This window comes from Amblyomma americanum, chromosome 3, assembly GCF_052857255.1.
Source record: "Amblyomma americanum isolate KBUSLIRL-KWMA chromosome 3, ASM5285725v1, whole genome shotgun sequence".
NCBI classification, from domain to species: domain Eukaryota; kingdom Metazoa; phylum Arthropoda; class Arachnida; order Ixodida; family Ixodidae; genus Amblyomma; species Amblyomma americanum.
This window is the reverse complement of record NC_135499.1, coordinates 183,789,486-183,815,110: the sequence shown is the minus strand read 5'-3', so window position 1 is coordinate 183,815,110 and position 25,625 is coordinate 183,789,486. Positions and strand designations below refer to the sequence as shown.

Sequence of the window (25,625 nt, the reverse complement as noted above, 5' to 3'; positions counted from 1 at the left end):
GAAAACGAATGGCACGGACGGTCCGCAGTACAATTCGCATTCCCGAACGAGGAGGCAATGGCTCCGAGGCAAGGTCAGCCTTGAGTCCGAGGGCGCGCGAGCGGCCCGGGCGATACAAATGGATCCCCATAATCGGTACTGCGTCCGAGCTCCGATATCATCACAGTGGCGGACGACATGACAAATGGCCGGCATCCATTGGCCCCGTCCGAACGAGCCGGGAGGAACGTCGTTGTTCCACACGGCGTGCACGTTTTTTTTTTTTTTTTTTAGATAGAGCAAGCACGCGATGCGCATTGCTGCGCCCTTGTGTTGCCCCGTTATTATGTTTTCCCGTTGTCTAATGCCTCACGAAATTGTCGGCACAAGGGGTGTATACACAGAGCCCCCCCTCCCCCCGATCCTACCCACCCACCCACCGCGCACGGTGCCAGTTCAGCTCTCACGCCTTGTGTTTCCTTGTCTGAATTTATTCAGCCCGTGCTTCGGATCTCTGGAACGTGCGCGTGAGAATGAAACTGCTTTCTATAAGAAGGTTCCGAAATAGAGCTCGGATGCTAGGTAAATGGGCCGCGGTTTAGTGTGGGGTTTAGCGTCCCCAAACCGGGTCGTCGGCTATGAGGGACGCTGAGGTGGAGTGCTCTGGGTCAATTTCAACCATGTGGGGTTCTCCAGACGTGCATGGACATCACACGGCACACGTATCCGTGCCTCTTGCATTTATTTTCTATCAAAATGTAGTCGGGGGTCCATCCCGCGAATTTGGGATCAGCACCCGGTTAATAAAAAACCAATTATTAACCCGGCCGCGGCACGTTAGGATTTTTATTTATTGCATGTACAGTCTTTGCCAAAAGTAACCAGACTAGACGGGTTGCTTCTCAGTCGTATATTGAAGCTAATTTGCCAGCACTCAAGGTCTAAATCTCTGTATGGTAAGGAGAACCCTTGTCCTCACCTTCCTAGAACTTTTTGATCTTTAGGGAAGCCACGAGGGCTCTACTAATCGAATGAGAAGCAACCCACGCAGCCTGGTTACTTTTGGCAAAGACTGTACGTGTACAGACTTTTACCTGTCTGTTCTCGTGGAACAGATCGTACGACATGTGCGTGTAAAATATGTGTGAAAACTGGCCCTGAAACGGTTGGTTCCTTACATGGGAAGAGGCTTTTTTCTTTGAATGTTTGCAGTTAGTAATTGTTTGCAGCGTGAGCGCCGTCAGTGCTAGAGCTGGAACCACGGTTTCGTACCGCAAGTATCCGCGCGCACAGTGTGTGCAAGAAGGTATATCTCGGCCGTGAGATTACACGACTGGCTGCTGACGTCAAAGCGAGCACGCCATCTATTACGTCTTCACACGAGTATAAATGACCGACTCATTGTTTGATGTTCTCTGACGCCCATGGACGCGTAGTGACGCAAAAAGAAAATGATGGTGGTTTAGCATTGCTAAGCACGAAATATTGTGCGAAAGCGCAGTTTTTTGCATGTGGACGCTACCGCCACGTACCCCAGGGCAGCCAGTTATACGCGTTACAGCTCAAAGCGCGAATATTAGTTTGATAGTAGTATTAGTTGATGAAGAAGACGATGTGCAATGCACAGCACGAGAGTGTGTTGCAGTTTAACGCGAGGGTTCATGACGAAGAATCCTCCAGTGTTGCAGCCGCCGTGGTGGCTGAGTGCGTATGGCGCTCAGCTGCTGGCCCGAAAGACGCGGGTTCGATCCCGGCCGCGGCGGTCGAATTTCGCTGGAGGCGAAATTCTATAGGCTCGTGTACTGTGCGAAGTCAGTGCACGTTAAAGAACCCCAGGTGGCCGAAATCTCCGGAGCCTTTCACTACGGCGTCGCTCATAGCCTGAGTCGCTTTGGGACGTTAAAACCCCATGGATAAGCCAAACCTCCGGTGTTGCTTTCCCGCGTGCTTTTCCATTTTTATTACCTAGTACAGATGAGTAGCCTCCCGATTCTTGGCCTATCCCCCAGTGTGGGTATGTGCCATATTTTGATAGGCTAACAACAGAAACAACAACAACAACACGAGGCGTGTTCGGTCGCGCCGATAGTCTATATAGTGCTCTCAAGCAGTGGCCAACGAAGCAGCTCCGTTCGAGCCGTCGCAGGTGTGAATCCCAGTCGCGGATATTTATCTGATTTATTTCTATTCATCTCTTTCACCTGGTACAAACCCACAAACATCCCAAGATGTTGCTCGGAGTTTACCTACAGGAACAGTGCTTTCGCACTAACAAAGGGAGGCAACAACAGTTAAATGCACGCGTCTCTGAATTGAGACCGTAGCTCTATAGGAGACAGCCGACGTAAGACGTTCGGCGCGAAGGATGGGTTGACGAGTTTGACTGATTTGCACATGTACTACATTCACGACACAAAGTTACCCCGATAACTCATGACGCATTCGTGACGTACGCCTACACAGTATACGTCGGCGTCGAAGCGAAGCGAACGTCGAGGTAGAGCCTCTAATATTATGGAGAGAATTCGAAACGCCCCATTACTCTTCTGTGGTGCATGTGTGTGTTTGTGTATAGGGAGGGGTAATAGAACACGCTGGCCTGTCAACGACGAAGGCACGCCCGCGTCGACGTCTTGCTCGACACGTGAAACGCAACGAAGGGGGAGGTGGGGGGGGGGGGGGCGTTATTTTGTGCCTCCGCGCTCCAATGTGCATCGGTTTTTGAAGCGTTCCTCTTTCGCCTGGCGGATGTTCCAAGGACGGAGCGCGTAGATGTCCTTGCCTGTCGCTCAGATCCCCGGTCGGCGCGACCGGGCGTTCTCCCCCGGATTCACCGATATGTGACCTCCATACCCAGCTCGCGGCATTGTGATTTCTTCCTATGTTTTGTCTTTTCTTTGTTTCCGCAGCCAAGCAAGCAGCAAGTGGGACGGTGGCTGTGGGCTTGTGCCATTGTTACGAGAGCGAAAGTTTGGTTGAGTTTAGTTCGCACCTTCCGTCAGGTGGTGAAATTGACGGAAGGTATAGAGCGAACTTGGTTTGCTCGCGAAGTCTGTCTGCAATCGCAAACAATGAGTGCCGCCGTTCGCTGCGCTTTCCCCGACGGCTACATTTTGCGTCAAGTTACGTCACAGAGGAATCTAACCAGAAGGGCCCCTGCTTAGCTGTAAAGTTGCCACGAGCTACACAAAGCTTACACTTGTTTACAAAAGGCACAAATAAACATTCATTGTTAGAATCTCTACGGATGTCCTGACGTGCGATATTGTGTAGCACGCCACTACTGTAGTACCCTATCGCCTCAGAGATCAGCTTAATGATGACTTGACGCCACCGTAGTTTCCTCGTGAAAACTGCCGCTGGCGGCGCTGCCTGTATTTCACTTTAGGCCTTTTCTAGCACATTAACGTTTCGTTTTCAGCGAAAGCTACTTCCGCGACATTACCACGCGGCAGTTCACGGATAGCGGCACACTTCAATTTGTCCCCAATGTTCCTTTGAGCTTTGTAAGAATAATTCTAAGCATCACTCGCAAGGTCAAAGCGGACGTTGCGTTTTGTACGCCAAACACGAGCATAATTTATGCTCCCAAAAAAGAAACGCCGGAGACGCGAGGCTGCCGTGGATCTAATTTGCATTCAAGGCGTTAAGGATCGGACTCTCTGACGGTGTACGTGAGCGGCTGGAATACCGCACTGAAACAACAGCAGAAAGATGAACACGACCGTTTAAAGTGTTTCTCAGATTCCTCGAAACTCCTTTCTGGGAATCCCCACTCGATGTTATCTTTTGCACACAGGCGCAATACGTGAGCACAATTCGTTTCAGTTTTGTAAAGGTGCAAAACAAGAACGCTTGGCAACAACTCACGCTGTTTTGATTTTATTTGTTCTTTCTTTTTTCTGTAGGCGAATTCATCGTGATTTCAATCTCAAGGCGACCTCACCGGAATTATTTGGGCTCGTCTGCGAGGAACACAAACTTCTCTCTCGCACACAGGCCGCGCGGCTCTGAATGCTTGCCAGACTGAGCGCGGACACTGAACAATCGGTACGGAGGGAACGGCACGGGGGAGACATCGCGAGCGGGTGGCGTACCCGATTCCGGCTCTGTTCTCAGAACCTAATTTTTGCGGCCTGACCTAGTCTACGCGGCCGCCGTACGTGCGCGAATACCCTCTCGCACGCACACACGCACTACACTCGGGAGGCCGCGATCCTTACTTGCCTCGGCGCGGTGTCCGGTCGGGGCACGTCTGAAAAGCCGCGCAGAGGCGGCCGGGCCCTTATCTTCTCCGGGCGCTCGCCGGAGATTCCCCGTGTCGGCGGTAAACAATGAGCAATCGCAGAATCGGCGCTCCAAATCTGCGCCATCATATACGACGACGCAGACGACCGAGAAGAAGTTCGGGCAATGCGCGCACTCTACGTGGGAGCGCTCGTTTCTCGCGAGCATGATTGCGTCCGAGCACACCCGGACGATCCGCGAGTGAACTGGCGCGATGTTGCCTCTTGTGTGCCCCGCACAGACTTACACATACAACTTACACATACGTAGGCACGGGCGAATGGCTCGCTAGATATATTGCGGGCAAGTTCGCAGCGTCCGGCGAGGAGATAGGTTGCGCGGAATACAGAGACGCTTGGCCAGACATATCTCGAGTTCACGGGCAAATATTTGAGAACAGAGATGCAGGCACAGCCAGCAGCTGCTGCCACTGACGCTGTTGGTTCTCCAGCGCTCGCACATATAAGCCGGCCTGATGGATGGCCGCTAAGAACGGCCTCTGCAGCGCCGCTGCGACGCGGCGAACAATGGCACCGCGAAGCGCACGAGAGGCGAAATCGGCGCGATTGCCACATAGAGGAAGACTCTCTTCCCTTCCACTACGCTTGGTTGGGCAACGGTATACGGAGCCGGAACTGCAGAGGGGGCACGCACACGACGGGGGAGCTATCGCACCCACGGGGATTCCACCCGGTTGGGTGCCCGCATCATGTGACCGAAGGAACCCCAACGGACCTGTGTGCTATGCGGAGGGGTCTCAATCGGGTCTGAGCGATTCCATCGCCGCAAACGATGCGAGACGATCTTGAGCCCTTGAAAGGGCACCGGCGGATGGATGGCGTGAGCTGGGAATTTTCTGCCGGCAGAGGCTATAAAATGCGCCGCCGATGCATCGGTCATGTACGGCGGCTCGTTTTGATTGCTCACAATTTAGAAGATGTAGTATGAGGTCGTTACGGTATGAGGAGTGAAGGATGGCAGTGCCATGCAGGCGGAGTTCCCGTGGTGTGCGCTCATGTCTGACGACAGTTTACGGGATGTTCGCCACAACGTCTGCCGCTTCGACAAGTTTAGACTCCCATTTACTGACTTAGCCAAAACGTCCAACAGAGGCACTGGGAGGTGTGCTGTGTCCTGGCGTCGGCTGGGAGGAGTGGTTTTTATGATAGATGCGAACGTCGCTTTGCGCGAAGGTGCTATCATGAGAAATAAATAAATAAATAAATAAATAAATAAATAAATAAATAAATAAATAAATAAATAAATAAATAGAAAGGGCGATACTTTGCTATATTAGCAGAGAATTGTGCCATGGAAATTGTTTATGTACGAGTCCGCACATAGAGATAGGTTTACCGTGACTAGTATACCTTCGCGTACACAGCAAATGTGTCTTTGAAACTTCGCCGTCATTAAACTTGTAGTAATCTGTCAAATAGATACTTGGAGGCTTAATCTTTCCACTGATAATAGCGCGACCCCTAAATGCGTAAGTTCCGTGTCTAAAAACTCGACAGAAAATTTTCTGTCGTCACAACAAATTGTTAGCCATGAACTCGCAGTAACAACAGAATTTTCTGTAGTATCGTGACGTCACTTGTCGTAACCACATTACAGAAAAATACGACAAGAAAAAATTCCACTCTGCTAAGAAAAACCTGCCGTCACGCCAAAACGAGAAACAAATCTTATCGTATTTCAGGCAAGATTCTATTGTCTTTTTTTTTTTCGAATAGGCTATATTCTGAGAGTTGAAATGCGTCCCATAGTGGTCGGTAGCCTCTTGGAAAAAACAGCGCAGAAAGACCACGAAAGTAGAAGACACCACAATTAAGCGCTGTTGTGTGGTGCTTTTTTCCAAGATGCTGTGCCAACTTGCTCTAATGCCAGTGATACTCCAGTGTCGATAGCCTCCCATCAGAATGTTTTCAAGGAACGCTTAATATATATGGTGTATAATCACGATAGCGCCACAATAAAATCTCGTAGGCCTTGGTGTCTCCGCGCAGTACGAGAAGAGGAAGATACCCTCATCGCTTACGTTTGTTAAGTCGGCTTCGCCTCCATGTTGCGTGTCCTACAAATGGCGGAACAGGAAAGTTTGACCACATATAGATTATGCAGTCGTAGGTAGTGCGTTCTACGAAGCAGAATATGTTCACCTGGGTACGGCGACAACACAGGGTGCACCTTTGCGGCAGTAGTATATGCGTGTTCAGCACTTTATTCCCGCTTTACTGATGGCCAATGGCGACAATTATCTGGTAGTCGCAATGCGGAGTAGACAACTCAACAAACTATGCATGGGATCCGATACCGTAAGCATAAAACACATGCTTATAAAGCGATAATGATTATAACGCGACAATGAACCAAATGAACTCCGTGAACGGTCTTCTTGCACCGTAGTATTAATTCTGTTTAGCATTAAATGCAGAAAAAAATGCTCAAAAGCAAAACCAGGCATTTGGAAGAAACAGTTCCTCTTTGTACGCTTCTGGAGTTGCCTTTAGTTGCACGGCATCCACTAGTACTTAACCTAAATTGGGGCAAAATGACTATAAGCGTTCTTTAGTAGTAAAACGAAGTACATTCAATTTGAAAGGCACATATATACTACGGTATTCACAACCGCAGTATTGTGTTCCCTCAATAATTGGGACCTCAACGCTTTAATGTTGAAAAAAAAATGGGAGAAAACCTGTCACGTGCCGAAAGAAGTGCAGACGTCATCAGTGAAACGGCCAATTTCTCTGGTCTCCCAGTATGCGTGAAAGAAATGGAAGAAGTAAAAGAAGAGACTATAAAACTGACAAACAAAGGAGGGAGCACAAAAAAAAATAGTCGGCTCGCAACGCTTCCAGGAAGGTCTTAAATGGCAGCCAGACAAAGCAGCAGTTTTCCAGAAAACGTGCCCCGTATATAGCGGCACCGCCGGGACCGTTGCGTGCCTAAGGCGTTTAGAGCTGCTTGCCGCGGGTCGGGATTCCGCGGGCGCTTGAAGCGGGGGCCACCCACGGACATTAGGATAGAGCCGAGGCTGAGTGGCGCCGTACTGTCCGGCATCTCATTCACGACTGCCGTTGTTGCGAAGTTTTCCTTCCTTCGACGGGACGAGGCGTCATCGAGAAAACGCACGGTGCCATGCCGCGCGCACATCGAAAGAGAAGAGCGTTCACGCGAGGGAGAGTCCCCCAGACGCGGAAGGCGCGAACGGTGTCACATCTCGGAGAACAGTGGTCTTGGTGGATGCGGAGATGGAGAGAGAGAGCGGAGGCAGGCACGACGCTTCAGGTGTGCTCAGAGGTTCTTCGTCTGACTCCTACTTTTTTTTTTTTTGCTCTCTTCTAAGAACCGAAAGGTAAAAGCGCGCGCAAAAGGCAGATCTCGCGGGGAAGTTGAATACAACGCCGGTGAACGCACGCGGCTCGCCCGGCACACACGCCTGGCATTGTGCGAATGCCGTAGAAGAAAGGAGGAGGAGTGGGCCTTCCTTCCGCACGAGTCGTCGAGTGACGACGGACGGGTCCCAGTGCCGCCCAGCGATGAAGCCCGGGCAAGGAAGAGGCCGACACTGGCTTCGCCGCTGCTCGAGGACGGCAGCTTGCGGTGGCCCTGCTCAGGGCGTGCGCAACGCGAGGTCGGCCGACGCGGAGAGAGCAGCACGCGGCTGAGCATGCATGCTAGCCACCGTTGGACTCTTTGTAACCGCTGGAAATGCTGCACGGCCGCCGCTAACCCCCTTCGGCCCCCGCCATCGCCGCGGCGGCGGTAGTAGTATTACGCGCAGGAATATAGGCCATCGCAGCGGAAGGCACGCACAACCGTACAAAAGGCAAGCGGACGCAGCAGCGTCGCGGGGGGAAGCCAAGGCGGCCGGGCGCCCCTGCCGCTCGCTCCTTGGGCTGACCGGCCGGTCACGCCGATTCATTGCCAGCGCTGCTGCTGCTGCTGGGTGCGCGCGCGTTCGGAACGGCGGCGTTTTGTCTGCGCCGGAGCGGCGCAGCAGAGACAAAACGTTCCAATGGACTGACGCGGTCGTCCTCCTTCCGTCTCTCCGTACGCGAGACAGAGGTGCCATTGTGGCTCGGTGCACCTGCTCCAGGCAATGCTGTAGCGCCGTTGGCGCATTTACTGTACGCAATAGTAGTAGCATTACTAATAGTCGTGGTAGTTGTAGTGGTACTAGTAGAAAATAGAAGTTGTAGTACTAATACTAATAGTAGTGCTATTAAGTAGAAACAGTAATATCTGTTGCAGTAAGTACTATCAGCAGCAGTAGTAATAGTAGTATTAGTTATAGCAGTAAGTATTAGTAGCAGCAGTAGTATTAGTAGAAGGAGCAGTTGGAGTAAGTAGTAGAAATCTCAATAGTAGTAGCAGCAGTACTATGAGTAGTAATTATAGTAGTAGTAGCAAAAGTAGGACCAGCAGTAAGAGCAGTAGTAAGAATAGTAGTAGTAATATCAGTAGTAATAATAGCAGTGGTAGTATGGCAATAGCAAGAGCGGCCGTAGTAGTAGTAGTAGTAGTAATAGCAGCGTGATTTTTGTAACAAGCAGAGTTAGCCTTGCAGAGTGCGGGAAAATGCGCCGCGCGGCCACAAGGCCTGTGACAAGGAATAGATACCATCTGACTATGCAGTCGAGCATCAGGTGCAGCGGTCAGTGCAGGAATTCCTAGAGAGTGCGCTCAGGGTGCATGCAAGCCCAAGTGGTGCATGTAATTGGAGGCGTTTGCTGTCTGCACAAAGTGAACGCGCGAAGTCGCGTGAAGCTCATACGCCTTTCTTAGGGGGACAGTTTTTGGAGGCAGCGTGCTACTACGTGCAATGTGAATAAGCGTACGTGCCCATTCCGTAATTATGGTAAGTAATGTACTCGAGCCAATTAGCTCGACTTTACGGACACTCTGAGTTAATCACTCGAGTTTTAGGTCACGGACGAATCATTGAGCGGGCTATGAAAGACATTGCGGAAGCAGCACCAGGGCAAATTTAACGTTGTTAGCGTGCTTGAATGCATTCCGTGCCGATATACTCAGGTGTGCATTCTTTTTTAATTGTCGACGTTTTAAAGTTAAGTATCCTGGCAATGCGGCGTTTAAGAGCCGAAACAGGGATCGTTTAGTAACTAACTGTACGTAGGTGCATGCGGTAAGTGTACGTACATTTGTCTGCGTACATTTCTATGTACATTTGGTAAGTGTACGTAGCCGTATACAAAAGGAAGATGGTTAGCACGGACGCACCACTAAAGGATTAATTTGAGTGGCAGTTGATAAACACATAACGTAGCTGCACGTGGGAACTTTGCTTAAGAAACAGTAACTATCAAGCTGGATGACAGTCGTAAATATCCTGTGCTTGCCTGGATGTATGGTGACTGCAGTCTTAGCTGCAGACAAAGGATGTGCCCTTATGAGTCAATAACAACTGAAAGCAAAGTGTTGGAATTTAACAGAGAGAAAGAAAAAAAAGCCTAGAAAAAGCATGAGCCTGATAGCTTGTGATGCACAGGCCAACGTTTAAGATGGCCAAACCGGGTGAAAGCTCTGTCTCTGACAAAATATTGCCACATAGACTCCAACTGCGAATGAAAATTAGAAGGCAGGTTACGGTATAGAGACACTGCGATTAACTATGACCGTAGTGACAGAAAAACAACAAGAAAGCAGCAAAAAAGCACAGAACAGTCAGCTTCTAGCAGTTAGGTTAGAACTGTGGTTAAGCAGTAGAATTGCGAACGTTAACGGACCTAGAGCAGCAGCATGTACTGATTAAGGTTTATCATTATCACCGCGACCACCAACATCATCATCCACGTGCAGCTCACTGCAAGACAACGGTTTTTACAAACGGCGTCCAAGTATATTCTCGTCTAAAGCCAGCGGTGGTCCCGTTATTTCAGCAAGTTATCCAAGTTCGTCACCTCATCCGAGCCTAAGAATTGTCAACGCCAGTGTAAATAAATGATCAGCATTATCCGAAACAAACGCTCGGTCAGTGCAACATTTTTCACCGTAGGCGTCCCGGAACTGAAACAATGGGGATGATTTCTCAAGGACGGCCCAAATCGGGGCTCGCCCAGGTAACGATTTGTGGTAATTAAATAGTTCACATGTGCTACACTATGCGCATTAGTCTACATTCACCGGCCTTTTGGGTGTTGGCTGCTTGGTCACATGATTCGCGTCGTGACACGTCTGTGACATCCTAATGACAGGCATTCATCAACGCGCAGTCGCTAAATGCTGTCGCGTTTTTCGTCCAGCAAATGTTAGGCGTAACATCGAAGCAAATATACATATATGAAAAGCAGCAAATCGCCGTAGAAAAATCAAGGTATACAGCACATGGAACTGCTCGTGCCTGCACGTATTGAAGCTGGAGGCCACGGCAGTACAGCACGGACCGAAACACGCTTTATGTCCCGCTGTCGGTCCGCCAATAATCAGATAATTCTCAGCGGAGGCCAAGACGTCCATTATTCACGAGCGGCGGCAAAAGCGCCCCTTGTAGCATTCTTTTCCTTTAGTCCTTATTTTTGTTTGTTTGTGCCAACATACGGCATCGGCGCGCCGCTGCAACACTTGGACCAGACAAACTTTCTCGAAACGGCCATTTCTGTCACCCCCCCACCTTCAGCTTTCTCCGCTTTTCATGACGCCAGGCGCAGCACAGGGTGGCGCGCCTAAACGCATCTTGTTTTTATTCCTTCTTTTTTTTCCTTCAAGAGCAGCGCAGAACAGGGTCAGCAAACTGGCGACAAGCATTTCGAGAAAGATCGACACCCAGCGTCCTTGCAGAACTTGGGAAGCCGGCGTGCCCGCACGTCCATGTGAGCGGCCGAGGCACACGCCTCTCTCTCTCTCCCAAACACCCTTCTTTCCCCGCCTCCAGATCGTCGGCGGCGTCTCAAATGGCTCGAAATAGAAGTTCCCGAGCGAGTGGGAGCCGAGAAAATTCGCCGATAGAGAAGCAGCGTGCAGTAGCAGCCTGTCCAGCGCCATGCCTCGTAGGAAACAAATACGCGGCGCCTCGGTGGGAAAAGTTTGCCGCTGGAATGGCAGCCGTTGTAGCCACGGGCGGGTACCGCGCCCCGCACCAGAATCGCCCTTAAGCGCAGACTGCGCCGAAAGGACCGGGCGCGCCTTAGCTTGTGTGTGAGCGCGCGCCATGCGCTTGCCAATGAAGCAAATCCGTGTCAGGAAGAGAAGCGGGCACAAGGCGGCTCGCATCCTGCGTTCCCTTAGCTTAATCTCGATGATCGAGACCGTCCGACTCTTTCTGGGTGCACCGCCTTACTTTCGTTTCCTTGGTGCTCTCCTCAAGGCCGGTCAGTGCGCGAAGAAAAAAAAAAATGCAATACGTCCAAAATTTTTTTCCCGCCCCCAGGGACGCCGAGGAAGTGAGGGAGATGGGGGGCAGCGATTCTCGCTACTCGAGAGTCCATTCCCAAGTTGATATATCGGTCACGACAGCACTGCTGCTGCAAGTGTTACTGCTAATACTCAAGCCCAAGAAACGGAGACAAACGCTTTTAGTTCGCGCGGCTGCCGCCATTAGCGGCATGGCGCTCGGCATCGAAAATTACTGTCTGAAATCTGAACGTTTTGTTCACCTCATCGGTTTCCTACGGCTATCAAAATTCTCCGGTGAGTGCGCAGTAAGCATTTCACAAATCAGACTCTGCAGCGCGTCGGAGGAGTAAGCCATCAGTATCAACATCTTCGAGAACCATTTCCCCCGAGGCTTGAGATTTCATTCTTGATTTTTGAGGTGCGAAAAAAGGACAAAACACGAAGGTAGACAAACAGGACGAGGCGCTTTGTCTTGTTGTCTACCTTGCTCTTTTCTCCTTCTTTCGCGCCATAAAAATCAAGAATAAACCGAAATCAACTAGCCCAACAGCAAGCTCTCTAAAGCTTTAGCTTTCTCTGATTACAAATGAAAATATTCCCTTTCAGTTACGCTGTGTTGGCGACGAACTGTTGGCACCATTTGGTGATGTAAAGGTAAGCTCGGCATGTTCTAGTGCTAATAATAGTAACACTACCACTTATGCTACTATTACTACTACTACCAGCACGCTGTTATTGCTAGTTCCGGCTATTGCGGCCCAGTCAGTGCTTAAAGTCTAGCTCCATCGAAGGGGGTACAGCAGTAGTGATTCGAGCACAGGTGGAAAGGGAAATAAAAAAGGGAGAAAGAGAAAGCGATTGGTAGTCTGTTTTACGCATCGTTTTAGACAAAGGAGTGTAGTTATAGTGTACACAGAAATGCATGCGTACAGAATGAGAGTAATAAAAAAATAGTGCAAACTAGAAAAATCACTAATATTCTCCGGGAGGCAGAAAAGAGAAAGAAAGAAAGGCAGAAAGAACGAAAAAGTTTTTAAAAGGCGTAGATCCGTTTTGGGTTTGGAGAGGCTGGAAGCTTTGTTTAATCGTGAAAGCTACCGGGGGAGGGGGGGGGGAGACCTTGCACTGTGTTTACCATTGTTATTCGGTAGGTAGCCTTGGAGCAGAGTGGCCAACTCAGAACTGACTCGTGGCGTGAGGTCAGGGCTTTCTCCGCATCAGGTTTTAGAAAACATGTTAATCACTCTTGCTAAAAATCACGGTGAATTTTCGAAACGGAAAAGACGAACTGCTTCGATCACTACTGACAACATGAATAAAAATGGTTACCTGCTTCGGATTCATGAATTCTCTAAATTATAGTGCGGGGGGTCTCAGATCCCTTGGTAATACTGGCGGGGAGTCCGAAACCTACCGAGACCTCTCTTGACTTTGAGCACTAGGACGAGGTAACGCCGGGAGAAACTTAGGATCAGATACAATTAAAAATAAAAGTAGAGTACTCGTTCCACAGCCGGAAGTAGAACAAACCTATCTATAGACTATAAACTATGACAGGTATAAGGATGCAGTTATATTGTTTTTTTCCTCCTAACTGCTATGGTCGTTTTTTTTCCTTGCTCACTGTCCGTTCCCCGGACACTTACCCCGCGTGACGTCTGTACCATTGGTTCCATCGAATGCCTGATGCCGCTAGAAGAATCACGGTTGAATGGGCTATTGGAAGCTATTGACATAGTAAGTCAGGTTACTGGCTCAAGCGAACACTGCACGGTAGTCTTTGTTTCACTGGATGATGACCTTGCATGGATTTCCTGCATAAAAATGGCGTACGCATGTGCACCTTAGCATGCAGAAGCTGCCGGACGCGTTCACCTAATTACACTTCTTCGAGTGAAGGTAGAATTCAGTCCACGCATATATCTTCTTCTCAATCCAGAAACGCACGAATTTAGTGCCTGCATTATTTAAACAGCGCAAATAAAAGCATGCGTCTAGACACGGACAAATGTAGTTTGTGCAAACACTGATAAGTTATGAAGGCCGGCAGTTTAAGTGGGCTATTAAGCGTGCTTGGCCTGAGGCACATTTTGAATTTCTGTCCAATATGCATTCCCTGTTAATGACGCCCTACTGAACGGCTGCCGGCATCCGACAAAAGTTCTGGTGTGGGGTGACCACGCCTTCGCCGTTGTAATATATAGTAAGCGAAACCGCGTGTCGTTACATATAACCATACAGAATATTTCTTGAGCATAAAATAACCCTCCATTTTCCCCAAAGTTATACACTTAACGAACAACTTCCTGGGGTACTACAGACCGTATATACTTTGCTTAGCTTGCACTAATGCAGAACGCCTCATTTAGGCGCCACATTAAGTTCAATCAGAGCAGTACCTGACCCGCTTCTTTCTGCGCAGAACTGGTGTTAACAAAAGCTCTTCTGCGCATCGTTTTCCGGCCTCTTCAGGCAGACTCATCTGTGTGCGCCGCGGCACCGAAACAATGCAGTGCGTTATTCTCGTCCGCCCAATTGAGTGCACTGAGCGGAGTTTGTCTTTTTTGAGACCCAGACGACCTGGCACTTCCTCTGGCTTGACACGCTGTCGTTTCCGCGTGGAAGACTAGCATACTTGGCGAGCGAGCGTAATGTCCTTACATGCTATGAAGTAAGAAAAAAAAAACGCTCCGCTTTCTGCCGCTCTTTTTCTTTATTTTTTTTTTTCACTGAACCCTGTGTGCGGCCTAAACGGATGTAGTGTACGTAAATGATCTGCCGAGGCAGCAGTTAAAGAAATGATTTGTTTTTCCCGGAAAAGGCATAGCCTGCAGAGAAGAGGCTTTTCTTGGTACAAAGGTTCTGCTAAACGATGCAGCCGACGTCGTGAGATGCGCCTTGACGTCTGGAAGTTTTTATTTCTTGAACCGACGAGCGGTATTGACAGCGCAGCTAAAATTGGGCTTGAATATACAGAGCTCTTAACAGCGTTCCCTCCGCGGCAAGAATTTAGATCGCTACGTTAACACGTCAGCGGTTTGGAAAACGCCAGTGATCAAACTGTGGTCTCCCGCCCCAATCCCGACAACGCATGATATCTTTGGTAGAAAACATTTTCCGTTGCAGCAGTAGGCTCTGTCGTGGCCTCTTACGCGTGTACACAGTGCTAAGACGTCCATGACTCTCAACAATGCGCTCAGGTCGATATATTTCATCATCATCATCATCATTTATTGATCCCTTAAGGACCCTTCCCAGGGTATTACATAGGGGGGGGGGGGGGGGGGGGGCGACGTACGTAGGACAATACAAGAACAAAGTCAAAGAAGTTGAATAAAAAAGTACAAATCTAGCGAAGAGCGCGACGTGAAGTGAAAAATCCAACGGCGGTGTTCAGTGTCCCGCCTGCAATGCAGATTTGGCTTACTTTAATACCCACGTAGAAATTAATTATTCATGTAGCGACAGAATTTTCACCGATGAGAGCCACGTTCCCATGCCGTACACCGAAAAATGTGCTCAATTTCCGGCTTTGTATGACTGCCTGCCCTCGTTGTGTTGCGACGGCGTAAAGAGGCGGTGCTCGCTAGTGCGAACAGCTTCAAAATGGCGTCGATGACTATCGTGGAGTAGTCGATGACTATCGTGGCTGTATGATATCGTAAGTAGACAAGAGACATATTTCGGTCGGAAGAAACGTGAGTGAAGGATGTCTCTTCGCCCGCGTATGCAGTTTGTGACGAAACCAGCGCTGGCAGATATGTCAGCAAAGTCGCCGCATTAAAAAAAGAAAAAAAAAGGATGGCTCGCTGCGCGAAGGAGCAGTGTCTTAACTCTGAGCGCAATACGGGCGCAGAGCGAATCAAAATAAACTTGATCTGCGAAGATTTCAGCTCACAAGGAAATTTACACAGCTCGAAGAGTTGACTTCTGCGGGAAGAACCCCTCAACAGCTATGTAGCCGACGGGTGAGGTCACCGCCATTGAGATTCTTGCTAGTCAGGGAAGTTGGCTTTTCGATTACGGGAAAGGCTGATTAACTCACGCTCAAGACCAGTATCCTATTTAGACCTTCCGTTGTGGCGGCGAGCGATCTGATTACTTCAGACATGGAAGCCCAAACCTGCTTCGTGGTTGTCTTTTTTGAGCGCAAGCGGTTAATTCAATCCATTAGGCAGCTTAACAATTTACGCACTGAAGAAAATCATACATAATTCAAGCACATCGATATCTTCTAGCGTCAGGAGCAAGCGTTTGCCTTTTGGAACGTGATGCAACTTCAATATGGAAGATATTCAGACATAGCAACTTTATTTTTTGTTTTTGTCCAGACCGATGCATGAAGAAGATCGAATTATAAGTGGCTGCTTTGGTCCATCTTGGCTGGTCGCCATTTGGATGTCTCAACAGGGCACGCAAAAAGATGGGCAGCGTCGATGCGAAGCGATAAGAAGAAATACAGGTGTCATTTTTCAAGACTTTAGTATTAACGGGGTTCCGTCAGAGCCGCGTTAATAATATTAGCTGAGCACCCATCGGAATCTGCTGCGGCTGGGCGCAAGGCTTTATAGGTTTAGTGGACGGCCCAGGAGTCCCACTTTGGAAGCGTTCCCTTCTACAATTTTTTTTCTCTTGTTTTGTGCCGTGGATTGTGAAAGCAATGAAGGATTTTCCGAAACTGTTTCTACTCATTCATTTTCTGTTCCTTATCGTCATCTTAATGTGTGCTACGTGGAAAAGGAAACTAACGGTGCACATGACACACTGACAAATTCAGCAGCTGGGCTTCGAATGAACGAAAATATGGTTCGAGTTAGAAGACTTATCGTGCGCCGAATTGCAAGTAGTGTTTTTTTTTTTCTTCTGTGCGCACTAATCTTAAGTTCGAGTTTTGCGGTAAATATAGTTCTCACAGTGGAAAGGCACAGATGAGAATGGGGATGCGTGCAAAATGGAACTCTTCAGTCGTGACGCATGCTATGTCTGTGGCTACGACGTTCACAATGGAATAGATGCAAGTAGGCGAACCTTAAGTATCAGTTTACACCAGGAAATAGCACAGCCTGACAATTTCTGGCTATCGGATTTTTGCTTTAACAAAAAGTGCACAGATCAAACAACGGTAATTAACGCAAGCTAAACCACCCGCTACGGACACGTCAGACGGCACGTATGGAAGATTACAGCTTGGATGCAATAGATCGCTTTCGATAAAGCGGCAGTCGCTCCACTAAACCACCAAGCCCTTCCTCACACTCCCCTCGAGACCGATCGTCACGGCCAGAAGAGAAATACTTCATCACACGCTCTCTCACCTGTTTCGTTCTCAAGGCTTCTCTGTCCGGCGTGCTGTGACACAGCGCGAGCCAAAGATCCCGGGCACCGGAACACAACCGTTATCTCTCAAAACGCGATGAGACGACCTCCGTCGCTGGTCCACTCTTTTCTTTCCTCTCCTCTGACTATCGGTGAGTCAATCCAGGATGGTCAGCGCGCTAGAAAAAGCAGCGTCGCGTCGTCCACTGGCAGTAGTGTAGTCGCAACCGCTCAACCCGGCGTCCAGGCCCGAGACGGAAAAGGGGGGGGGGGGGAGGCGGGTGGTCGTCACTCCACGCACTCACGCACACACGCACGCACGGAAGAAGAAGAAGAAGCGCTGGACGACGAGAGGCTGACGAGCGAGGAACAACTCCACGTTGGCGGCGCGAGAGAAGAGCAACAGGCAGCAGCGGAGGCCGCCGAGCAAGCAGCAGGAGCCGAGCGCGGTCGCGAGCGGCGCGCGGATTTTTCGTCGGGACAGGTTCTCTTCCTCGGGCGGCAAGAAGGGGGCGCCCAAGGAGTGGCAGGACCGGTCGCCGCCGCCGCCGAACCGGGTCGCCGCCAAGCGAGGGGAAGAAGAGATGCTGCCGCCGCCTCGGAGCGCCGGGGCCCGCGCGAGCGCCGGCCTCAGCGTCGCGAGCAGCGCGCCGTAGCCCGCAGCAGCACGGCGCCGGCGGCAGCTCTCGCGCCTCCAAGGTCAAGGCATCCCCTACCAGAGCCGCCACGCGCAAGTTTGCGCGTGTGTGTGTGTGCCTGGCTCCTCCCCGCCTCCCCAGCGGCAGCGCCCAGAGGCACCCCGGCGCACTGCGGCCCTGGGGTCAACAAAAACGGAAGCCTTCCATCCCTTCCGGTGATTCTGCCGCAGCGCTGCGTCCAGGAAGCATGTGGTCGCATTCTGCAGCGCACTTGTGAAGCGGCGTTTCTTGCAACGCTACACCAGACATTATCTCTGCGGCTGGTTACCAAGGGTGTAAAAGTTATGCAACTTCGTTGCTTTGCATGGCAAGGCGCGAAGGAAAGTTCTCTGCTCATGAAACGACTCTTCATACTCCTTCCGGTCGGCTGAGGAATGATGAAATTCCGGAAGTGGCAACCTATACATGACATGTGTACCTTGTGCAGATGCCATGTGTACATGAAGGTACACAAGCGAGTAACGTCTCTTTGGTGGGCGATCTCTTAGCTACACTTTGCAATAAACATGGTGAAGACGATCTCAGCGAATGTAAACCGACATATTTTTCTTGCTCAAGAAGACGAGCTACTCACGGCACACTCATTGTTGACGTGTTGGTGCCATGCGCCGTATACATTTCAGTTACTTTCTACACCTTTCTCAAACTTATTGCACATTCAAACTTCTTTTTTATCACGTTATATGTGTTCGTTTTTGGAGGCCGACATTGCAGGAAAATTCGCGAGATCAACCATTACAAACTGTCAACAGCTTTCTTTTCCTTTAGCCGGTTTACTATTCGTTCACGCCATTTTCTTGGTTAGTTTCATTGTGTGTCGACGATTTTGCTTCATTAAAAAACCTCGGAGAGCCTCCTACAAGTGAAGTTCCACTCGAAGAAAGCTTGCTATTGTATGACACACGGAAATTGCATAAATGGCAGGCTAGGTTACCCCTATAGCCAAAGTAATCCTGAAATCCTGTTTGCCCCTTAATTCGTGCTGACTGACCCTTTCTGTCTTCTAACGTTACACCGAACGTTTTCTTTTGCATCGCTCGCTGCACATTTCTTGGCCTCATTTCTGTCCTTTTTGTCAGCCTTCAGCTAGGTGAGTACCGGTAATATACAATGGTTGTAAACCTGCCTATGTGCAGAGTATACCCGCAAGCAAGCACGCTGCGTATAATTCAACATAGCTACATAAAAGCGCAATCTACTTCGTTTTTATTCGCTCTCTAGTTGTTCTCTCGTAGATATATGATCTACCGTGATTACTTGACCTAATAGACGTACCGCTTAACTGCTCTAAGCATGTTGTTAGCTATCGCTAATGGCTGTTCATTTCCCAATCTGCTCAAAATTACATTCAAGGCTAGGTTTCTGAAGCACGGGCATATATATGTTAAGCAGTCTGGAACATACTATGAAGAAATAATAAGCGATGAAGAAAGTTGATTTCGGCTCGGAGCGTTGCATTTGAAGCGAACGATTAACTTCGGCGATTCAGCCGTGGTTTACGATTGCGAAAGAAGTGCAAACGAGATGTAATGCTAAGCGGCCGACACAGCACGCGAGCGGTCGCATTTTCTGGAAAATCGCTGAGCTCTTGATGCAGCGATCAGGGTGGTTCAGGGTTGTGTTGCGCAGTGCTCACACAAGCGCAGTGGAATCGACTGGTTATGCAAATGTGTTATTGCGGAGTCCCGGAACGCTACAACTATTAGCCAGACGCTGCGGCTATTCATCTGTTCTTGCTTTAATAATTAAGGTTAAGTCCAACCGCATTTCGCGTACGCTTTAGTGACGGTCATTTTGGAATATGCATAATACCTTTATAAGCTTCTTCTCCTTGTGCCGGTTTGCCCTGCGTATGTAAAAAAACGCTCATTGTGGGAAACGTAAGCCAATAGAATATGAAGCGTAAGGTTGGCTAACCACAGCTAACCACAGGTTGGCTCATACCTGATAGCTGATTTAATATCTGCTGAGGGTCCTTGGACCTAAGATATTAAACTTATTTTTGGAATATGGCGAAGTGCTTGGCTTGAAGCACTCTGGCACGGGTCGGCTCGGTATTGCACTGCCTCCGGGATCGGCCCGGGGCATAATAGCGCGTGCCTTTTCTTTCGCTCTTAGCTCTCCTATCCTTTACCCCTCCTACTTTCAGCACGCGGCAGCGAGCGTGGATCGGCTTGAGCCAGTAGGCAGGCCCGTGCTCGTTCCTTCTTCCTCCCAGGAGCATCAGTGTGAAGAGTATAGTCACTGTTCCGTAAAAACTGTTAACGCGATAGCGTTCAGGGTGGAGAAAATCGGGATTGCTCGAGAGAATCATGACATCACAAAACTATATGACATCGCGCGTGTAACTGAAACGCCCCATAACGATCACACAGTACAACAGCGATGACGCCACTACACAACTACTCATTGGTTTATATGGTCGTGACGTCATTCCACCGTCATTACGTTGTGCCTCCGAAGAAAGAAGAGCAATTGCGCTGAAAAGAAAAATGGCCGAGTCAGGACTCGAACTGCTGCCCCGTGGTTCGTGAGCCAGGAGCATTAAACCTTGATCTCTGAGCAACACTCATTCGACTATAGGCTAGAGGAAGGCGTTGTGTGTCTTTTGGTAAATAAAAGGAAAAATAAGTTTTTAAAAACAAATAAAAGAAAATAGAGAACAGTGTCCGGGTCTGCGAAGTGATATGCAAAGAGGACCACAGGCCTCTGAAGGCATTCACTAACGCTATCGCGTTATACCCTTAAGGATGAGCTTAAGTGTCACCCGAATTTTTAGCGTGCATCAGCTGTAATGTCTGATTTCATTATTATTATTATTATTATTATTATTATTATTATTATTATTATTATTATTATTATTATTATTATTATTATTATTATGAGTAGTAGTAGCAGTAGTAGTAGTAGTAGTAGTAGTAGTAGTAGTAGTAGTAGTAGTAGTAGTAGTAGTACGCACGTCAGCTGGATGTCACGGTTCGTTTGTGGATACCATCAATCTGGGGATATCTTTTCTTTTTTTGTGACCTCATCAAGAAGCAGCTTATTTATACTGGACAGCATATAGGTGAGAGGACGGAGAGAAAAACGTAGTGTTCATATCTTAGAAATGAGCGTGCACCTCAGTGGAGAGAGTCGGAAGGAGAAGAAAAAGGAGGAAATGCCAGAAAGAGAGAGAGCGAAGAAAGCCTTGTTCCTGTCAGTCACCGCCAGAGCTCCCTATTGTACTGGAACGCGTAAATTTGCCTCCCCGAGTATTATCCTTTGTGGCCCGCTGCAAAATGGCCCCGCGGTACTGTTTGCGAAATAGACGCCAAAGAATGCGGAGTTTGGAAGGGCTAGCGACATTTCGTATAGTCTCTGGCCCCAGAAGTATAGCTGTGGCCTCCTCAAACGTAGCCCGGGCTGTTGTGGAGCTATTTGCACCCCTTTTGTCACTGCCTCTGTTGTTCGCCCATTTTCCCTGGTCCATAAGCTTGCCGTCGACAACCTATTGAAGCCGTGAGAGCAAGCGCGCCGTGAGCTAGACAGACATTGTATCTCTCTACAAGTTCCTGCTTCTGTTCTCACATTTTTTTCAGCGGACAGGACAAAGGTGCTGACAAGGGTGTCATTAGTTACGCGCGCATGGGCTGTTCGGACGGGATATACAACGCTTAGCCCTCGAGTGGGGAAAAAAAAGAAGATAGTGTAGGAAAGATACCTAGGAAGAATTTCTGAAACGCAACGAGCAATGTGTAATGGCAATACCAAGCGCTGGCCCTGGTAAGCCATGTATCCAGCACTGAGGTCCGTGCACCGCTACAGCTAGCTTTAGTGAGCCATTTCACGAATAATTGAGGGACGGGTCACTGAGGGCTTCATTCAACTATAGTTCTCAGTTAAAAAAAAAGAAAATATTGTACGGTTCTTTTGGTTATGTTGACGTTTATACAGCAGCAAAATACGGATTTATCGCCGAGATAATTGGATTTACTGATCTTCCCGTCACTCGATTCAAACTCACGAAGTCCTTACTCCAAATCATGGGTTTCCACAATAACGGCGCAGCGTAGCCTCCGAAATCCGCGATAAAACAGATTAACTTGCAATATTGGCGAGTGATGACGACACCTTTGCTTCATTTTTCGGCTTTTCGAGCTTATAAAAAAGCCCCGTTTTCAGTTAAAGTGGTTGCCTTGTGATTAAAACGTGGTGTCCTATCCATGCAGGTCAACTTCTACTTGTATCTGTGCCACTTTAACATATCTGTCACTGATAGACTGGAAACTAAAAGTAACGCTTACACTAGTGATGACTGCTTGCAATAGATAAGCGAACAAAATAAGCTGAACCTCGTTATAACGAAGTTGAGGGACCCCGCGATTACTTCGTTATAGCCGTAGCTTCGTTATAGTCCGTGCGGACGGAGCTTCCAAGGGGAATCATCATTCCTTCATTCTATCCGTTAATTCGTTATAAACCGCTTCGTTATAACGAGGTTCGATTTTATCACCGATGAACTCGTTACCACATTATTTTCATGGGCGCATCATGAGTTAACTGAATTCGGTACTAGCTGGGAGAGCTGCAGGATTTGCGTTTAAGCAACGTATAAATAGTGAGTGAGTGAGTGAGTGAGTGAGTGAGTGAGTGAGTGAGTGAGTGAGTGAGTGAGTGAGTGAGTGAGTGAGTGAGTGAGTGAGTGAGTGAGTGAGTGAGTGAGTGAGAGGGCGAGCGACCGAGTGAGTCTGTCGGTATCAAGTCACAGGAACATGAGTTCCTGAGGCGCGCCAAAGTTTCTTAGTTTACAGCTGCAGGCACGAACGCGGAAAGGTGCTCACAGCTTCAGTTCGTGCAAGTTAACGGTCGAGTCCCTGCCTTACGCTCAGCGCGCCACCACGGCCGGTACCTACCTGAAGGAGCGCGCTATAGAGGAAAACTTGGCAGCGATCTGAGAGAGCAAAGCACCACATGTCTCGGCTTGAGGAAAAGCAACGAACGGTCGCACAGTCGACGCATACGCGGTTTCGCAATGCGGTCGGTATCGAAAAGTTTCGGTTTTATTTCAGCACCATATTCTCGCAGAAAGGCAAGAAAAGGGAGAAACTATCGGTGAAAATAACTCGGAGGGAAAGAGGGGGGGGGGGGGGGGTCGCCGGTGAACGCTTCACAATGGCTGCGGGCGTTTCCTGCCGCCATAGCCTGCCGTCGCTTTCACCAGGGGAAAGTTGCCCTACGCATCCCGTACGGGCCGTCGCACTCGACCACGGTTGCACTCGACCTACGGAGGACCGACGCTTTCCAAGCTGGATAGATGGTTATCGCATCGCGCGTTGTTCTCGTAACCCCGCCGGCCGACACCCCCGCGCCTCGCCGATATGTATACCCTTGAACTCTCGCCTATTGGAATCTGTGTCGCACGAACACACCGCCACGCAGCGCTGCACACAGTCTGGAGGAGGGATTCTATCGCCAAACGGGAGGACAGCACATCGCCTGCGGAGGAAGCGAAAATGGCTCCCTGTGCTCGCTGTCTCTATAATGGAAATGTTGCTATTTCGAGCAGGCGTGTGTTTACTTCAAGGACGCTTACAGTAGCCAACCTAGCATTGTACACACGTTTCGATTTATTTTTTTTTCAATGCGGAGACACGCTCTTGTTTATGGCCCCTTGGCGCGAGGGCGAAGGAGGGTCTTCGAGGACTTTGCTAGGCCTGGAAACGGGAAAACTTGAAGGCGAACGCGAAGCGCATTGCGCGATAAACACTACGCTCAGAAGTGACAGAGAGGCATTGTTTCACTCGCAAATCTACCTACCGCCTCAGTACGACCAAGGACATGGGCACACTCGTGGTACGCATTCGAAAGAGTCAAGTAGGAAAGGTTAGCCAAGAAAACTCAACTTACTCACAAAAACACATTCTCCTTTCCATTTTTTTTTTACTGCTTTCGGAATACAGTCCTCTTTCGATGTCTCTGTGTGAAGCTTTGATCCCACGGCGCCCCCAGCGGATCGGAGCTCATCGGGGCTCCTCCCGGGAACCCTCCGGATTCGGAAGGTGCCTCCTCCGGGTCGTCCTTCGGTGGGTGCACCTCCGGACCCCGACGGTAGAAGTGCAGCTCCCACTCTCTCCGCCCACCAGAAGCACATGAAGCAGCGAAGTGCAAAAGTGACGGCAATATCTAATTCAAAGACGCGATGGGAAGGCGATCAATGCAAAAGCGAAATGTAAAACCAGTACTGCTAACGCAGGTTTGTCGCATGAGGTTGTTTGATCACCTGCGTATATTTCTTTTTCTTTTTTTTAGTGCGGAAGCACTGCTAGGCGCATTTTCCGATTTCGGGCATAAGTACGTACTTGCGTGCGTACTACTGGGGACAAAAGTTTCCGGGACGCGAGTTCTAGGAAACACGTTTATTGTAGCTCCACCTCGCTACCCAGTCGCCTGATATTGTATCAAGGCGTTAAATGACTAAATGCTCCCTCCTCTCTTCACAATATCAGGCGACAGCTACAATAAACGTTTTTTTCCTATAGAACTCGCGCCCCGGAAACTTTTGTCCCCAGTAGTACGTCCCTGGAGCCTGCTTTGTGGCAGGCGACCCGACTGCCTAACGGGTTGTGGGCAACCTACTAGGTAGGCCTTCACCTTGGTGAAGGGTACACCGGAATGAAGGCCTTCAAAGTAAATGCCTTTAGGTCAAAGCGTTTGTGGTAAAGCCCTTAGGTCAAAGGCCTTATGGCAAAGGCCATCATGGTAAGTGACTTCCGGATGAATGCCTTTAGGCCAAAGGTCTTAGGTCAAATGCATTTACCACTTAGTTACCTTAAGTACCCACCGTAACTAGTGCGACTGCACGATATTAAGCGCATACCCACGCTAAACGATCTGCTATTTTATTTTCTTTTGTGAACAGTTTTGTACCATCCAGAAAGAAGCTTCAGCGTTTGGTTTTAAAGGAAACGGATGAGCGAAAGCAAGTGCACAATTAAAGTTAAATCTGCGTTCAAATTTCGCCGCTGCAGGTGTGAAGGACCAAACATGGGCATATGAATCATGATCGTCGCTAAAAAGGTTCCCAGCGGTTGCTCGCTGACATGGCCTGCGGTGGATAAGAACGAAAAAAATGTGCTAATTCTGCGTATGTGATGGTGGAGTAAGCGCCATGGCTTAAGTTAAATGAAAACTCAAAACTAATTTCCAGGTGGGTAGCCCTTTTACTGTTATTTTTTGATGCACCGAGTACTGCCTCATGACTTGAAGGAAATAAACGTGTTAAGGAGATCAGGTTTGCCGAGTCGTGTATAAAAGAGCGATGACGGGCTCCCTGTGTCCACGCAAAGCACGATGTTTCTGCTATAAACTAGTTTTTTGTTGACTTTATTCGGCCCTCCATTCACTGCATTAAACATGCGCTGTCATCTTATAGCATTAAGGATGGAGCGATAAAGTTTATCCTCGTACCGAAACACGGGGCACCACATCAGTAAAACGGCGGACGTATTCACGCATTTCTCGTAAAATATGCAAAGGCCTTCGGATCAGCAAGAACTCGCATCGGTCAGCAATTAACGAGTCAGTCAGCCGGTCGTTTCCTCAGCTCGCTCGCATTAGGGGGCCAAGCTGAAGCGAAGGCTAACAGCTGGGCCGCGGCATAATAAACTGGCCTGGCAGCCCCGGCAGAAGTTGGGTCGTACATCCTGGTCACTCGCCGGGGACACTGACGACCTCAACTCTTGCGCTCGATGTGTCCCCAAACCTGCGCAGCGGGCAGTCCTTGGGACGCGTGCGCGCATTTACGCTGACCGGAACGGGGGTAATAAATACGTCTCGACTTCACTTCGCGTCTCCGTTTACGACGCTCCTTGGGAATTCGCGCTGATAAAGAAAAAAAAAAGAGAAAATAAACAAGGCGGTCAACGACACAGACAGCGACCGCGGGCTTACGAAGGTATACAGAGCGCTGGCTGCCAAATGAGCCGGACGAAGAAGAAGCGC

The 25,625-nt window shown here is 49.2% G+C and overlaps 1 protein-coding gene and 1 pseudogene across 3 annotated transcripts in view; one reads left to right on the top strand and one right to left on the bottom strand.

Annotated features, from left to right (window-relative positions):
- Positions 1-25,625, bottom strand: part of LOC144125610 (uncharacterized) — a 281,500-nt gene that overhangs the window by 192,813 nt on the left and 63,062 nt on the right. The window contains exon 1 of one of the 3 annotated variants that reach the window (XM_077659138.1): positions 16,944-17,561. The exons of the other annotated variants lie outside the window; for them this stretch is intronic. The gene's annotated coding sequence lies outside the window, so the exon portion shown is untranslated. Of the gene's footprint in view, positions 1-16,943; positions 17,562-25,625 lie in introns of those variants that run through there. 3 annotated transcript variants of the gene reach the window in all.
- On the top strand, positions 19,558-19,730 carry LOC144126427 (U2 spliceosomal RNA; annotated as a pseudogene).